Source organism: Triticum urartu, chromosome 1A (assembly GCF_056163025.1).
Source record: "Triticum urartu cultivar PI428250 chromosome 1A, HENAU_Tu73, whole genome shotgun sequence".
Taxonomy (NCBI): domain Eukaryota; kingdom Viridiplantae; phylum Streptophyta; class Magnoliopsida; order Poales; family Poaceae; genus Triticum; species Triticum urartu.
The window spans coordinates 549,759,453-549,776,330 of NC_141873.1; the positions used below are offsets into that span (position 1 = coordinate 549,759,453).

General features: G+C 45.1%; 1 long non-coding RNA gene across 2 annotated transcripts; it reads right to left on the minus strand.

Moving 5' to 3' along the window:
* Positions 1 to 207: 207 nt before the first annotated feature.
* On the minus strand, positions 208 to 9,738 carry LOC147992563 (uncharacterized). 2 transcript variants are annotated; one of them, XR_015609316.1, is made up of 4 exons: positions 9,118 to 9,700; positions 7,329 to 7,353; positions 2,296 to 5,899; positions 208 to 729 (listed from the first exon to the last, which is right to left on the minus strand). It is a non-coding gene; the product is annotated as an uncharacterized LOC147992563 (long non-coding RNA). The 2 variants fall into 2 exon arrangements; XR_015609315.1 differs by lacking the exon at positions 208 to 729 and having other exon boundaries at positions 775 to 5,899; positions 9,118 to 9,738.
* Positions 9,739 to 16,878: the final 7,140 nt, after the last annotated feature.

The following is a 16,878-nucleotide window of genomic DNA, read 5'->3' on the forward strand; positions in this document are numbered from 1 at the left end:
ACATTCTTTTACACTGCATATTCATTTTTATATGTAGAAAAATGAACTAGATTAATATTTTTCGTAATATAGTTATTTAGTATGTTAAAAATGTAAACTTTTTTAGGCAATGTTAAAAATGTAAACAGAAGTGAAAAAAATAGGTGTGTGACATCCGCGTGACAAACCCACATGGCTACTCAGTTGGCCCACTACTAAATCCCCTTTTTTTATGGGAAGATGTTGTGGCTATTTATTAAACTTTTATGGCACAATCCAGAGCACTCACAATACAAACAGGTGGTACATTAAGCCAAGTTTTGCATAATCGTAAGCCACAGCCATCTCTAGCTAACTTGTGAGCAACTTCATTAGCAGTACGTCTAGTTCACTAACTTTGAATGCCTCAAAAGTTCTTAGCTTACCCTTGATCTCCTCAATCAAGTGTCCATGCAACGACCTATCCCTTACATTTGAGTGCAACGACCTATCTAAGTAGGATCCTCGGTTTCAGCATTTCCATTGTAATCTCCACTGCACGCCTGCAAGCCATCAGTTCAGCACACTCGGGATCTAGGATATGGGGGCTTCCTGGCTGGAGCACTACCGAATCCATGTAGGCAATGCGAGCTACTATCTCACGTAAAGCGAGACATAGCTACGCCCGCTCTTGTGTGCATCATGTTGGGTCCGCAGAGAAGCCGCTAAGACGCTCACATGTGCGGGGCCCAGTACTGCACCACTGCTCCTCTGCACTTCAGCAAAACAACAAGAAAAAAAATTATTGACTTCGTTAGGAAATGCGGCTAGAAAGATTTTAATATATTATTAATTTTTTTGTTGTGGTAGAGATCTCTATATTGAAAAAGCATGACTACTAAATTATATTCATGAATTTTAACAAATATTCAATATTTTATAAAACATTCATGTTTTAGAAAATATTCATGAATTAAACAAGTTCATGTATTAGAAAAGGTGAAGGAAAAAACTAGAAAGAAATAAGGCAAACCGAAAAAATAGAGAAGAAAAAAATCCAAAAGAAGACCTTGTTAGTTTTCTCAAGCTTGGGTTGCTTGCCTCGGAATCTAGAAGAAAATTGGTGGAGGAAAAATATAAATAAAAACCGCAATAAAAAGGTTGCGGCCACCTGGTGATAAAGATTGAAGGCTTAAGCCATGCACATATTTATTAGACAGAAACTTACTGACATAAGCCAAGGTGCCTTTGTTGCCGACGTTGTCAACGCTTCGAATGGTTGCAGATCGCCGTCGTATTGTTTATGCACGTCCTTGATCTTGTCGAGGCTCCTCGTTCTCTCGGGGATCTCAAGAACTAGCGCTTCCACGGACATCACTTCTTCTGTTACCGCATCGCGAATTTGGGCTTGAAGAGGTAGTCTGGTAGATCCAGCGTGGGAAGTAGGCTCTGATACTACTTGTTAACAATTTGAGCTTTGTTCCTCTCAGTTGACCTCAACACACATTGATTTCATAGAAGCCACTAGGGTTTGAGACTTGTTGGTGGAGAAGAACAGTAGAAAGGGGGAGGATGGCCATCGCAACACAGTTTGTTATCAATCGATGCCTTCCTCAATGCGCTAGATATATTAATAGTTGGATTATATTGCTTGGTGCAACCTCACCACCTTATCCACATCCAACCCATAAGCATTGTTAGTTTTTGTACCCTTGGTAATGTACTTGCTGAGTCCAAACGACTCACAGATACATCAACAACCCCAAGTGCAGGTGCAAGTGTAGGTTCAGGTAATTGAGGACAAATGATCAAAGTGTTGGACGGGTCCAAAAAGTGTAATTGAGAACAATGTAATTGAGTGACACTCTCTCTCCCCCTCTTACATTCGGCCTCCACTTGTTAGCCTACAAAGGAATACCATGCCACATCGGCAGATAACGTCTTAGACAGTGAGTACTCCAAATTGAATGCATTAGCCAATTTTTTGCATCAGTTTTTGGTATTGGACAACTAGGGACTAAAGTGAATATACACGGCAAGTTCAAGCATTGTATATAAATTTACCTCTAGTATCTCATAATGTACAGAAACACACTTCCGTTTCTAAAGATTGGGCGGACGCATGACAACTTCAGGCGATGCTGACTAGACCTGACTAGACTAGACGTGACTTGATCTCACAGGCATGGCTCTAACCGAACTGGCCAGACCGAGACAACCGCGAAGGAAGGGCTCATCCCATGGTGACATTTGAACACTTCTTTTAACTTTGAACATGTATCCAACGCGAATGATCACCGATGTGTACAATACTATGAGTCCGCGAGGAGTGCTCACCTATAGACTGAGAGCGCTGCGGCGTGAGGAGGGATGGACGAGGTGATGCGGAGGTTGGGACCGTGGGTGCTCGGTGACAACATCAGTTTCTGTCTCTGCCCGTGTCGACGCCTTTGCCACCGTGTTGTTCTTAATCTTGAGGGAGACCTGACGACACACCTCGGCGGGGGTCAGCTTCTCCGCCTCCGGACCTGCACTAGATACAGCGGCTATTGCCTGAGTTGTTGCTTCTTCTTCTTCGGCTGCTTCTCACCAACGTTGGTGTGAGTCTCCTCCACGGATCTGGTCACTGTCATGGAAACCATCTTAGCAACAATAGTATTACACAACAACAACAATGGCATGACGAGAACTAGATCCACTGAGCAGCCTCACACCGACGATGTCATTGTCTATGTGGGTTACTAGCAACTAAACAATATATTTCTATGTATCTAGCATGCATGTCCAGTAGATGGTTACGAAGATCATATATGTATGTGTATATGTATCTATTTATCCCGAGCGGACAAAAACAAGGACAATGAAAACTATTAATGGCATTGTTTAGTGTGATGCATTGACGCTTAATGTGATGGATGGATGTCAGGCATGAAAAAGAAAAGCATGCTTAATGTGTTGGATGAGTCCAAAAAAGTGTAACTGAGGCATAGAACTACATGTGACAAGAACTAGTAGAAAACTACAACAATACACACAACAATGATCATTACGAATGGTATAGTGAGGAGGAGGGCTTGCGTACCAGTGGAGCGAGAGTGTGGCCACCCTGAGGCTGGGACCACCGGTGCCCGATGGTGACATCAGATTTGCCGCCTCTGCCCTCACCACCTTATGGTTCATGTACCTTGGTGAGGGCCAGCTTCGGTATGGGAGAGGGAGTGTGCGCGGGCGGCTCGCGGTGGTTATAAGAGTGCTTTCTATGACCTCGTTGGAGCAGCACTGGTGCGTCCAGCCCCGTGATACCATTGGTGCTGCAATTGCCAACGTTGGATCCCTGAAAAGTGTGTGTGGCAACGTTGTAGAGCAAGTGACTCACGTGCGCAGAGGGTGAGCACAACTGGCCAGCGGGGGAGGAGTGCGACCCAATGGTTTGAGCTTCTCGAGCGAGGTGCGGGCGATGCCGTCAGCATGAGGCATAGGCGGAGAGTGTGAGGGAGTGTGTGTTGACTCGCGTGCGTGATCAGAGTGAAATGGCAGCCAAGGAGTCAAGGAGGAGGGTGCTACATGAAACATTGGTCTGATGAAAGGCTCATCTCGGTCGAGGCACTCACGGTTGCTGCTCGGGATGTCACGTCTCCCAGCCACTCCATATTGAGTGTGGCGTCAATGGACATGAACCACATGATGAGGTGGCCAAAATCCCCCTCTCGCACGATTTTGCTCTCGGCTTTCTTACTTCTTCCCATGCCGTGTTATATGTGATCAAGTCAGAAATTATTTTTTTGTTTTCTTTCTTTCGGTGTGCATGTTTATTTTGGTACGAGCCGAATGATTGGAGCAGGGCCTATCTGGTACCTGACAGCGTCATCTGATCTATTCTTGTTGTTGGATTTTGCCAATCTTTGCCAGTTTGGTTGCCCGCACCAAATTGGCAAAATTCAGCAAAGAGGCCAGTTACTCTGTCAGGAACCTGATAGGCCCTGCTCCAATCGGCCAACTTGCTGCAAAAAATGAACGCACATCAAAGGAAAGGAAATGAAAAGGTAAATCTGGACTAATCTCAGAAAACACTACACAGGAAGAACTAAGAACACTGAGAGCAAAACCACGCTAGAGAGGGATTTTGGCTACCTCGTCATGTGATTCATGTCCATTGCCGCGAGGCTCGGTATGGAGTGGCTAGGTGACACGATATCACGAACAACAACCGTAAGTGCCTCGACCGAGGAGGAGCCTTGCGTCGGATCATCATCTCTCATCTAGTAGCCTCCTCTTTGTCTCCTTCGCTGCTGTTTCACTCTAATCGCGCAGGTAAGCCAACACACGCTCCCCTCCCACTCTCCCTCTAGGCCTCGCGCTACCGGCATCACCCGCACCTCGCTTGAGCAGCACAAGTTGTTGGGTCACGCCCCACACCTGCCAGTGGTGGTGTGCTCACCCTCTCCCTCGTGAGCCACCATCTCTACAACGTTGCCATGCACACCTTCCAGGCACCAATGTCGGCAGTTGCGGCGGCAACAACATCGCAGGCTAGACGCACGCGTACTACTCCAATGGGTCCATAGGAAGTGTTGGCGCGGCCACCGCGAGCCGTCCGCGCACACTCCCGCACCCGAAGCAGAGCTAACCCCTCGCCGAGGTGTGCCACCGGTCATCCCTCAAGTACTAGAACCACAAGGTGGGGAGGGCGGAGGCAGTGAAGCTGATGCCACCATGCGGCGCCGGTGCTCCCAGCCTCAGCGCGGTCATGCTCTCCTCCACAAGTAATGTAGGCCCTTCCTCCTCACTATACCATCCATACTCATCATTACTACTATAGACACGACCCACTAGAAATATGTGGGCGTGCGCACAAAAAAAGAAAAGGACAAAAACAAGTATGCATGTTTTAGGGAAAAAATAAGTACTACATTGACATCTCTAGCGATAAGGTGCTCGAATATGGAAGTGCCTAAGAGCAAACGTGAACCATTATTCTTGATTAAAGCCTGAGTCACTGCAAGAAAGTAATGTTTATGATTGAAACCTTCTTTTAGAGTATGTCCGTGGTTCTAAACGCATGATATTATGTGACACTAACACTGTTTACATATAAAGGGAAAACACATTTCACTTCCATAAAAATAATGGTGTGCATTTGGGGTATCTCATGTGCTCCGGCGAAAGGTAGTGATGTGAATGCAAGCTTGGCTTTATAAGCTAGAGAAGAACCATACTTTTCATTATGAATATGTCAAACAAGTATGGTATGATACTACATGTAAGGGTTAATTTCGTGACTTAGTGGAGAATAAGACACAAGCACAACAACCTCTCAATTGATTAGATCCATATAAATATCTACCAAAAAATATTTGTAAGCAAAGGCACAATAGTACAGGAAAAGTTAGCCGGCTTTAGGAGATACCAACAATCACACCTCTCATTTTGCCAAACAAAATAGTTTGTCATTTTGCTAAGAGAATTTGATGGCTTCATAATGCACCGAATAGATAAGTGTGTTTGTGTGTGTGCGTGTGCATGTGCGTAATGCATTAGAGCTTTTTTCCATGAGAATTTAATGGTTTATTGCACTGCTAGGGTGAAACATTCATTACTAATACAGTCTGGTAGAACAATTTTATCTTTTCCAAAGTGTCCAAGCTAGCCTAGTAAAATGGTGTTTCTTTTTTCTAGTTAAAGTCTCACTTGGATAGCCAAGGTTTCGTTGTATCAGATCAAAAAACTAACATGTAAGATTATGTGAGATAACTAAACATGATAAACTTCACTTTACGCATTTATTTTTGTTAGAGATTATAAAAGTGTAACTCAACTAAAAAGTAATTGAATAAAGAAAGAAAGGAAAATGGTGATAAATAAGATAAAGCGAACATATCTGAGGTTCCATTTCTTTTGATGTTAGCCACACTATATCTTGTTCTTCAACAGGTGTGATCACCTAAAACAAAAAAAAACATGTCATTGCTTTTCTCCAATGCCTCTCTCTCTGAGGGCAAAGATGTTTCAGTTTCTTTCAATGTGTCTAGACAAATAACAAAAATATTTTTAGATAAAAATTAGGATCTAAAAAAGAACAAGAGAACATACAAACTTTAGCCTCAATCGTACACGAAGACAATATGCAATGATTTATAAGGATGAATAAGACTGTTATAAAATATATGAATCGTACGACAATAACTATTTTGGTTGGATCGTGAAAAAATCTTCTACAAAGATGAGAGAAAATCATTTGTCAACAATATTTGTAGATAGTGGAAGAAGTTTGAGTCAAATATGGTAGACCAAATAGAGAAATTGTGACAACTACTCTTGATAGATCGTGAACAAACAGTTTGATAAAATAAGACAAGATAAACATGGGTTGTATGTAAATCTTGTATAAGAGCTTGACTAAATCTAGGTGGATTTTAAAGTGGGATTTAAATAAAGTTGCAATGGATCATTCTAAGAGACCTTGACAAATTGAATGGAACATGTAGGGGTTTTTATATGGTAGATCATAAAAGAAGTGAGCTATTGAATCGTGGTGGATCAGGAAGATGATTTTTTTTATAGCGATAACAAGAATGGACATGGGATATATCTAGAGGTATTGAAAGAAGTATGTCATCGAAATCGTCATTGTAAGAGTAATGATTTTGACCCCAAAAAGTAATGCGAGTTGAAAACTTCAAGATACTTCAAAACTTTTATCCAGAGTAGCAACAAAAACTAGACAAGAATTTTCTGAAAATATGATAACAAATTCAGATATAAGGAAGTAATGAAATACATAGTATAGGTTAGAAATTTTCTATGAGGACATCGAACATAAGAATGGACCTTGAGATGTAAAATAATGCATGATGGATCTTCAAGACCACACATAGATCTTGAAGCAGAGTGAAGGTACCGTTGAAAGTACAAATCTCACTAGAGGCAAAGCTTTGAGATAGATCATGCAAAGGAAAAGTGCATATGTCACTAGAAACAATGTTCTAAGACTTCACAGTTTCAAATTAAAGATGTCACTAATGATGCTTTGACATGGATCGGGAAGTAGAATTAAGTATATATCTTACATCAACACTAGTAGCGATCTTTCAAATGGGTTAATTGTATAATCTCCTATTTTACATCTCGCTATAATAGGCAGTTGGTGAAGGATCATGAAGTAGAACATAAAAATAGATCTCACCAAAGTACCAATATCAATTCTCTAGACAGATAAGGAGATAGGCCTCGAAGTAAAGATCTCTCTATGAGCGATGCTTCCAGCTAGATTGCCGCGCTCATAGGAGAAAATGGGTATCAACGTGGATAGATCCCGAGATACTAAAAGAAGAATGATTTTGAAAAAAATAGTAAAGCAAGTTGGAACAAACCTCGAAAACTCTGGATAAATTTTATCTGCAATAGAGATAAATTAGAGATAAGCATTTTAAGAAATATATCATAATAGATCTCGATATAAGGAATTAAGGAACTACAGTATGACCTATCAATATTTCGAGCACATAAAACATAGAAGTGGATCTCAAGATGAAAAATAATGCACAATTACCATAAATAATGATCCATAGATCCCCAAGTAAGAGGGGAAGGTATCGCTCAAAGTATAGATATCACGGTAGTGATGCTTTCAGAAGATCATGGCGGAGAGTAAAGTACGGATATCACCAAAAACAAAGCTATAAGACTTCCGGAGTCAAGAGTAAATCTCTCGTGGGCGATGCTTTGACATGGATCATGAAGTAGGATGAAGTGTAGATCTTATGTGAACACCAGTAGCGGTCTTCCAAATAGATCGAGAGGTAGAACTCAAATTTTATATCTCACTACAAGCGATAGTTTGAGATGGAACATGGAGTAGAACAAGAAATTGATCTTGTGGGGAAACTAGCATCGATACTACAAATTGAATGAATAGGTAGGTGTGGAAGTATAGATCTCAATGTGAGAGATGCTCTGACGTGTGCCATCATGGTCGAAGAAGAAGCTGGAGAATGCTTGAAGATAGACCCAAAGAACCGGTATTTTTTGGAATGAAGGCTCGTGAAGAGCCCGACTTTGAATTAATACAAAGCCATCAACCGGCCATGAGTTACATCATACGACCCAGAGAATGATGACCAAACTGATACAAAGGGGGACGCTGGGAAGAAACCAAAACTATGGCCTACACAAGCTAACTTAAGAAAGGAAAATGAAGATTACAACTTGCTAGAGGCAGAGTACTCCACACTAGTATCCTACAAATGAAGGACGGAGCAGCAGGGCATGACAAAGCTGGCTGTCGAAAATGGACATTGCTCCAGGAGCACCTAGGGAAGGAGGGAAAACAACACCTTCCTTCTCTATCACCGAAGAGGGACCCAACCCCCTCGCCATGGCTCATAGTTGTCGTACCGTCGAGATTCAGAGAAACTCACCCGAGAACTAGAAGGATGTCACCCTCACATCGAATGGTGGACCTTGGGAGACCACCTCGATTTGGGATAAGCCATGCCGGCAGCATCGCCACTAACCGCGCCCAACTAGTTGGAGAAGGAATGCTTAATGGAGTCGGACGCCAAAGAGGAGGCAGCAGGGAACCGAGCAAAAATGCGAGAGGCAAGGCAGCAAAGCACCACTGTTAAGAAGACCCAGGTCTCTTCAATTTACATGAAGCCACAGCCGTCGGGAAGGGGAACCCTATCCCCTACCGTCAGGATCGAGATGCCACATCGCCGGGACCGAGAGGCATCCACCACCACCAGAGAGCACCAACCAGAAGAGTCGACGGTGCCTACATTCCACACCGCATCCACACAAGCTCGAGACACAAGCAACCTGAATCCCGCGCCTGCACATCCTCCCATCCGAGCCCCTACACCCACGACGATGACTTTAAGAAGGTCACGACGCGCGAGGCGCCGCCGCCGCCAAATCCATAGGGGATTGTGGGTTTTCACCCTGGCAGGAGGTCGGGGTCGAGAGTTGGGACCTCAGCAGCGCCCCCATGGAAGAAAGCGGCGCCCTTGGGCGTCGCCCCCGCCGGGCCAGCCAAGTCGGCCAGGGTTTCCCCTGGGCCCCAAGCTACTCCACCATGCTCACCAACACCTAAGCCAACGAGCGAATCGCAGTCCACGGCATATAGAGCGAGAAAGGCAATAGGGAGGCGGGATCTCGTACCTTCAGATCTGACGCATATGAGATATGCGCCGCGACAGAAACTCTACCAGCGGCACGCCACCCTCACGGCCGAGCATGCTGGCCAGCAGACCGCCTGCGAACGCCGACGGTCGCACGGCGCCGCCGCCAGCCTAGGTACCAATGGCCTCCGAGAGGGACAAAGCGCCGCAGTCCCCGCTGCCACCTTCACCGACGCCCGCACTGGCTGTCCTGGCGGCCGTCTCTGGTGGCAGCGAGGAGGGAGGAGAGGGTTGGAGGGGCGGCGGCGGCGGCGGAACCCTAGTCGCCCCCGAGTCGCCCGGGAGGCGACGCGAGGGTCGGGAGGGGGATTCAAGAACTAGTACTTAAAGCACTCACCTACCGCACTTTGTTTGACTCGGGAAAACAAGAGTAGTTTGTGAGAGATATTTCTAACATTCACTCTACATGTGGGTCCTTATATATGTGTAGTACTAGAGATCGGTAAAGTATGGTTGTAAATAACAAAGAGGGATTTATATAAGACATGTTAACATATATAGAAAATAGCTGGCATCAAGGCTAAAAGAAGCATACAATGCATGATTGTGATCAGCTAGAGAAGGGGTACACTTTTGTGAACATTGCCTTTTTAAGGACTCGCCGCTCCCCTCCATAATACATATGCCATCTATATTCTGATTTTACATTGATTACAGGCTTCACTGATACAGTGGAATATATATTACTAGTGTATTTTCTGTACCCTTTATTCTCATGGCATAATGTTTTCCCTTGTAGTTTTACTTAACCCACTCATCAAACAATTTCCTCAAGGTACCAATTTCAAATCATTTTGTGACATTGTTAGCTTAGAGTCCATCGATGATTATCTCACTGCCACCCACCCTCAACTAGAGAGCGACAAGATGCGTTTGGCCACTTCTGCATATGTGTACAGGTAGCATGCATGACGCGGTGTGCTTGACAGTGTGTGTCCTACTGTCCATGCATGTGTGGCTTCGCATGCAACACTAACAGTGTTTGTCAAGACCTGGTGTTTTTGGACATGACCACTTCACTTGGTTGCATCGCGACACGACTTGACAAGTGCAATCCAGGATAGTTCGGCTCTCTTTCCCTCCGTAGGCCGGTGTGCGTCCGTCTACCATTTATTTGGGTCGCGAGAAGTTATTTGGGTCCAGTTCATGACTCAGAATATGTACAAACAGATCGACCGATGTCATGCCTTGTGCCTCACCACACGCATGCTTTGCGAGCTTGTTACTTTCGTGTAATGTCACCATCTCGGCCAGATCAACGGAGACATTACACCTGACCTGAGAGCTGACGCTTGCCTCGGCCCTGACAGAACAGAAGAGTCCTCCCTTGCGTGTTGCGTCAGTTTTTTTAAGAGGATCATCCCTGACCTCTGCATCAAAATGATGCATGTAGCCATGCATGTTGCGTCACAATGAATGCAATCATTGCTTTGTTCTCTTCGAGCCGAGTTTGGCGAGATCTCGCTCCCATGAATCGGGTCACCGTCAACTTGGAGGCCATCATCGGGAGGCTTGGTACGACCTGGGTTGTGCAAGAGCAAAAACTGGCAAGACAACGCGTCGGCGGGGTGTGTGTGTTGCTGGGCGAAGCCGCGAAGCTCGTAGTTGTGGGGTGTGTCGTTCCTGTGTGGCTAACTGTAGAAAATCTTTAAAGCTAAATGTAGATGAGTAACAAAAATAGAACTGTGACAGAGTGATCGCCAACTGACATGTGTGCCATGACTGCAAAGAGTTGATCCGAACGTGTATGGCACGGAGAATGTCAAAGCACAAGAGACGTTTGCGCCATCTAACAGGGAAACATGCAAGTAGAAGGAATTGTAATGACGAAGAAGGGGTTCTGGAAGCGTCGACGGACGTCTAGGCGAAGACATCGTGGCAAAGCTTCTAGACATTCCGGATCCGGGGCCCTGTACCCTGAGCTTCAGGGCCCTTCTGGCGGGCTACTTATCTATTCTTACACTGGACCTCCTGGCTCGCCTGTCTACGAGAGAAAGGGGATCAAAGGCCCATGTTTCTTTCCCCATTTGTCTCTCTTATCTATCTCCCCTAGTGAGAGATTTCAATACTTGAAGACGGCTCCTCATGGAGAACAAGGACGTGCACTCTTTCATGGTGAACACTCCATTAGAGTAAGAGCATCTACGGTCGGGTGCCTCAAACCGGCCTCAAATGCCCGGGCAGCCCGTACGGTCACTGGTCGGTCACAAAAACGTGACCCAGGCGGGTGCCTCAAACGGGCCTCAAACACCAGGGCTGATTGACATCCCTCATATCTAGCCCAAATATGAGGCAGATATGGGTGCGCCCGGGCGCGTCCGCCACATAGAACTGACGATGAGGTCCCACACGGAATCATGCGGAAACCTGGCGGTCCGACGGACGCTACCTCCGTCGCCGCAGTGTGAACGCCGCGTGGCGCCGCTCTGGCTCGGCGCCCGAGGACAAATCCGGCTATTTAAGCCGGCTAGCTTCCCCCAAACCTAGCCCATCCACCTTCTCCCTCTCTGCGCCGCCACCCGAGCCCGTCTGTCTCCTCTCCCCCGCTCTCTGACATCGTCATGGTCCGGCGGAAGATCCCCACGTATGCTATGCTCACGCCAGAGTGCTGGAGGCAGATCGCGGAGGAGATCCAGGCTAGGCGTGCCGCCCGCATCGCTGTCGGGCTGCCTCCGAACTTGGGCTTGAAGAGGTAGTCTGGTAGATCGAGCGTGGGAAGTAGGCTCTGATACTACTTGTTAACAATTTGAGCTTATATTCCTCTCAGTTGACCTCAACACACATTGATTTCATAGAAGCCACTAGAGTTTGAGACTTGTTGGTGGAGAAGAACAGTAGAAAGGGGGAGGATGGCCACCGCAACACAGTTTGTTATCAATCGATGCCTTCCTCAATGCGCTAGATATATTAATAGTTGGTTTATATTGCTTGGTGCAACCTCACCACCTTATCCACATCCAACCCATAAGCATTTTTAGTTTTTGTACCCTTGGTAATGTACTTGCTGAGTCCAAACGACTCACAGATACATCAACAACCCCAAGTGCAGGTGCAGGTGTAGGTTCAGGTAATTGAGGACAAATGATCAAAGTGTTGGACGGGTCCAAAAAGTGTAATTGAGAACAATGTAATTGAGTGACGCTCTCTCTCCCCCTCTTACATTCGGCCTCCACTTGTTAGCCTACAAAGGAATACCATGCCACTGTTGGGGAACGAAGTAATTTCAAAATTTTCCTACGCACACGCAAGATCATGGTGATGCATAGCAACGAGAGGGGAGAGTGTTGTCTACGTACCCACGCAGACCGACTGCGGAAGCGTTGACGCAACGTAGAGGAAGTAGTCGTACGTCTTCCCGATCCGACCGATCCAAGCACCGTTACTCCGGCACCTCCGAGTTCTTAGCACACGTACAGCTCGATGACGATCCCCGGGCTCCGATCCAGCAAAGCGTCGGGGAGGAGTTCCGTCAGCACGACGGCGTGGTGACGATCTTGATGTTCTACTATCGTAGGGCTTCGCCTAAGCACCGCTACAATATGATCGAGGTGGAATATGGTGGCAGGGGGCACCGCACACGGCTAAGGAACAATCTCAAGGATCAACTTGTGTGTCTCGAGGTGCCCCCTGCCTCCGTATATAAAGGAGCCAAGGGGGAGGGGGCCGCCGGCCAGGAGGAGGGCGCAGGAGGAGTCCTACTCCTACCGGGAGTAGGACTCCCCCCCCCCCCAATCCTAGTTGGACTAGGATTCCCCGAGGGGGAAAGAGAGAGGGGGGGCCGGCCACCTCTCCTAGTCCTAATAGGACTAGGGGAGGGGGGAGGCGCGCGGCCACCTTGGCCTGCCCCTTTCTCCTTTCCATCAAAGCCCATTAAGGCCCATATGGCTCCCGGGGGGTTCCGGTAACCTTCCGGTACTCCGGTAAAATCCCGATTTTACCCGGAACACTTCCGATGTCCAAATATAGGCTTCCAATATATCAATCTTTATGTCTCGACCATTTCGAGACTCCTCGTCATGTCCGTGATCACATCCGGGACTCCGAACTAACTTCGGTACATCAAAATGCATAAACTCATAATAACTGTCATCGTAACGTTAAGCGTGCGGACCCTACGGTTCGAGAATAATGCAGACATGACTAAGACACATCTCCGGTCAATAACCAATAGCAGGACCTGGATGCCCATATTGGCTCCTACATATTCAACGAAGATCTTTATCGGTCAGACCGCATAACAACATACGTTGTTCCCTTTGTCATCGGTATGTTACTTGCCCGAGATTCGATCGTCGGTATCCAATACCTAGTTCAATCTCGTTACCGGCAAGTCTCTTTACTCGTTCCGTAATACATCATCTCGCAACTAACTCATTAGTTGCAATGCTTGCAAGGCTTATGTGATGCGCATTACCGAGAGGGCCCAGAGATACCTCTCCGACAATCGGAGTGACAAATCCTAATCTCGAAATACGCCAACCCAACATCTACCCTTGGAGACACCTGTAGAGCTCCTTTATAATCACCCAGTAATGTTGTGACGTTTGGTAGCACACAAAGTGTTCCTCCGGTAAACGGGAGTTGCATAATCTCATAGTCATAGGAACATGTATAAGTCATGAAGAAAGCAATAGCAACATACTAAACGATCGGGTGCTAAGCTAATGAAATGGGTCATGTCAATCAGATCATTCAACTAATGATGTGACCTCGTTAATCAAATAACAACACCTTGTTCATGGTTTAGGAAACATAACCATCTTTGATTAACGAGCTAGTCAAGTAGAGGCATACTAGTGACACTAAGTTTGTCTATGTATTCACACATGTATTATGTTTCCGGTTAATACAATTCTAGCATGAATAATAAACATTTATCATGATATAAGGAAATAAATAATAACTTTATTATTGCCTCTAGGGCATATTTCCTTCAGTCTCCCACTTGCACTAGAGTCAATAATCTAGATTACACAGTAATGATTCTAACACCCATGGAGCCTTGGTGCTGATCATGTTTTGCTCGTGGAAGAGGCTTAGTCAACGGGTCTGCAACATTCAGATCCGTATGTATCCTACAAATCTCTATGTCTCCCACCTGGACTAGATCCCGGATGGAATTGAAGCGTCTCTTGATGTGCTTGGTTCTCTTGTGAAATCTGGATTCCTTTGCCAAGGCAATTGCACCAGTATTGTCACAAAAGATTTTCATTGGACCCGATGCACTAGGTATGACACCTAGATCGGATATGAACTCCTTCATCCAGACTCCTTCATTCGCTGCTTCCGAAGCAGCTATGTACTCCACTTCACATGTAGATCCCGCTACGACGCTTTGTTTAGAACTGCACCAACTGACAGCTCCACCGTTTAATGTAAACACGTATCCGGTTTGCGATTTAGAATCGTCCGGATCAGTGTCAAAGCTTGCATCAACGTAACCTTTTACGGTGAGCTCTTTGTCACCTCCATATACGAGAAACATATCCTTAGTCCTTTTCAGGTATTTCAGGATGTTCTTGACCGCTGTCCAGTGATCCACTCCTGGATTACTTTGGTACCTCCCTGCTAAACTTATAGCAAGGCACACATCAGGTCTGGTACACAGCATTGCATACATGATAGAGCCTATGGCTGAAGCATAGGGAACATCTTTCATTTTCTCTCTATCTTCTGCAGTGGTCGGGCATTGAGTCTTACTCAACTTCACACCTTGTAACACAGGCAAGAACCCTTTCTTTGCTTGATCCATTTTGAACTTCTTCAAAACTTTGTCAAGGTATGTGTTTTGTGAAAGTCCAATTAAGCGTCTTGATCTATCTCTATAGATCTTAATGCCTAATATGTAAGCAGCTTCACCGAGGTCTTTCATTGAAAAACTTTTATTCAAGTATCCCTTTATGCTATCCAAAAATTCTATATCATTTCCAATTAGTAATATGTCATCCACATATAATATCAGAAATGCTACAGAGCTCCCACTCACTTTCTTGTAAATACAGGCTTCTCCAAAAGTTTGTATAAAACCAAATGCTTTGATCACACTATCAAAACGTTTATTCCAACTCCGAGAGGCTTGCACCAGTCCATAAATGGATCGCTGGAGCTTGCACACTTTTTTAGCTCCCTTTGGATCGACAAAACCTTCTGGTTGCATCATATACAACTCTTCTTCCAGAAATCCATTCAGGAATGCAGTTTTGACATCCATCTGCCAAATTTCATAATCATAAAATGCGGCAATTGCTAACATGATTCGGACAGACTTAAGCATCGCTACGGGTGAGAAGGTCTCATCGTAGTCAATCCCTTGAACTTGTCGAAAACCTTTTGCGACAAGTCGAGCTTTGTAGACAGTAACATTACCATCAGCGTCAGTCTTCTTCTTGAAGATCCATTTATTCTCAATTGCTTGCCGATCATCGGGCAAGTCAACCAAAGTCCATACTTTGTTCTCATACATGGATCCCATCTCAGATTTCATGGCTTCAAGCCACTTTGTGGAATCTGGGCTCACCATCACTTCTTCATAGTTCGTAGGTTCATCATGATCTAGTAGCATGATTTCCAGAACAGGATTACCGTACCACTCTGGTGCGGATCTCGCTCTGGTTGATCTACGAGGTTCAGTAGTATCTTGTCCTGAAGTTTCATGATCATCATCATTAGCTTCCTCACTAATTGGTATAGGTGTCGCAGAAACAGTTTTCTGTGACGTACTACTTTCCAATAAGGGAGCAGGTACAGTTACCTCGTCAAGTTCTACTTTCCTCCCACTCACTTCTTTCGAGAGAAAATCCTTCTCTAGAAAGGATCCATTCTTAGCAACGAATGTCTTGCCTTCGGATCTGTGATAGAAGGTGTACCCAAAGTCTCCTTTGGGTATCCTATGAAGACACATTTCTCCGATTTGGGTTCGAGCTTATCAGGTTGAAGCTTTTTCACATAAGCATCGCAGCCCCAAACTTTAAGAAACGACAACTTTGGTTTCTTGCCAAACCACAGTTCATAAGGCGTCGTCTCAACGGATTTTGATGGTGCCCTATTTAACGTGAATGCGGCCGTCTCTAAAGCATAACCCCAAAACGATAGCGGTAAATCAGTAAGAGACATCATAGATCGCACCATATCTAGTAAAGTACGATTACAACGTTCAAAAACACCATTGCGCTGTGGTGTTCCGGGTGGCGTGAGTTGCGAAACTATTCCACAATTTTTCAAATGTACACCAAACTCGTAACTCAAATATTCTCCTCCACGATCAGATCATAGAAACTTTATTTTCTTGTTACGATGATTTTCAACTTCACTCTGAAATTCTTTGAACTTTTCAAATGTTTCAGACTTATGTTTCATTAAGTAGATATACCCATATCTGCTTAAGTCATCTGTGAAGGTGAGAAAATAACGATATCCGCCACGAGCCTCAATATTCATCGGACCACATACATCTGTATGTATGATTTCCAACAAATCTGTTGCTCTCTCCATAGTACCGGAGAACGATGTTTTAGTCATCTTGCCCATGAGGCACGGTTCGCAAGTACCAAGTGATTCATAATCAAGTGGTTCCAAAAGTCCATCAGTATGGAGTTTCTTCATGCGCTTTACACCGATATGACCTAAACGGCAGTGCCACAAATAAGTTGCACTATCATTGTCAACTCTGCATCTTTTGGCTTCAACATTATGAATATGTGTATTACTACTATCGAGATTCAATAAGAATAGACCACTCTTC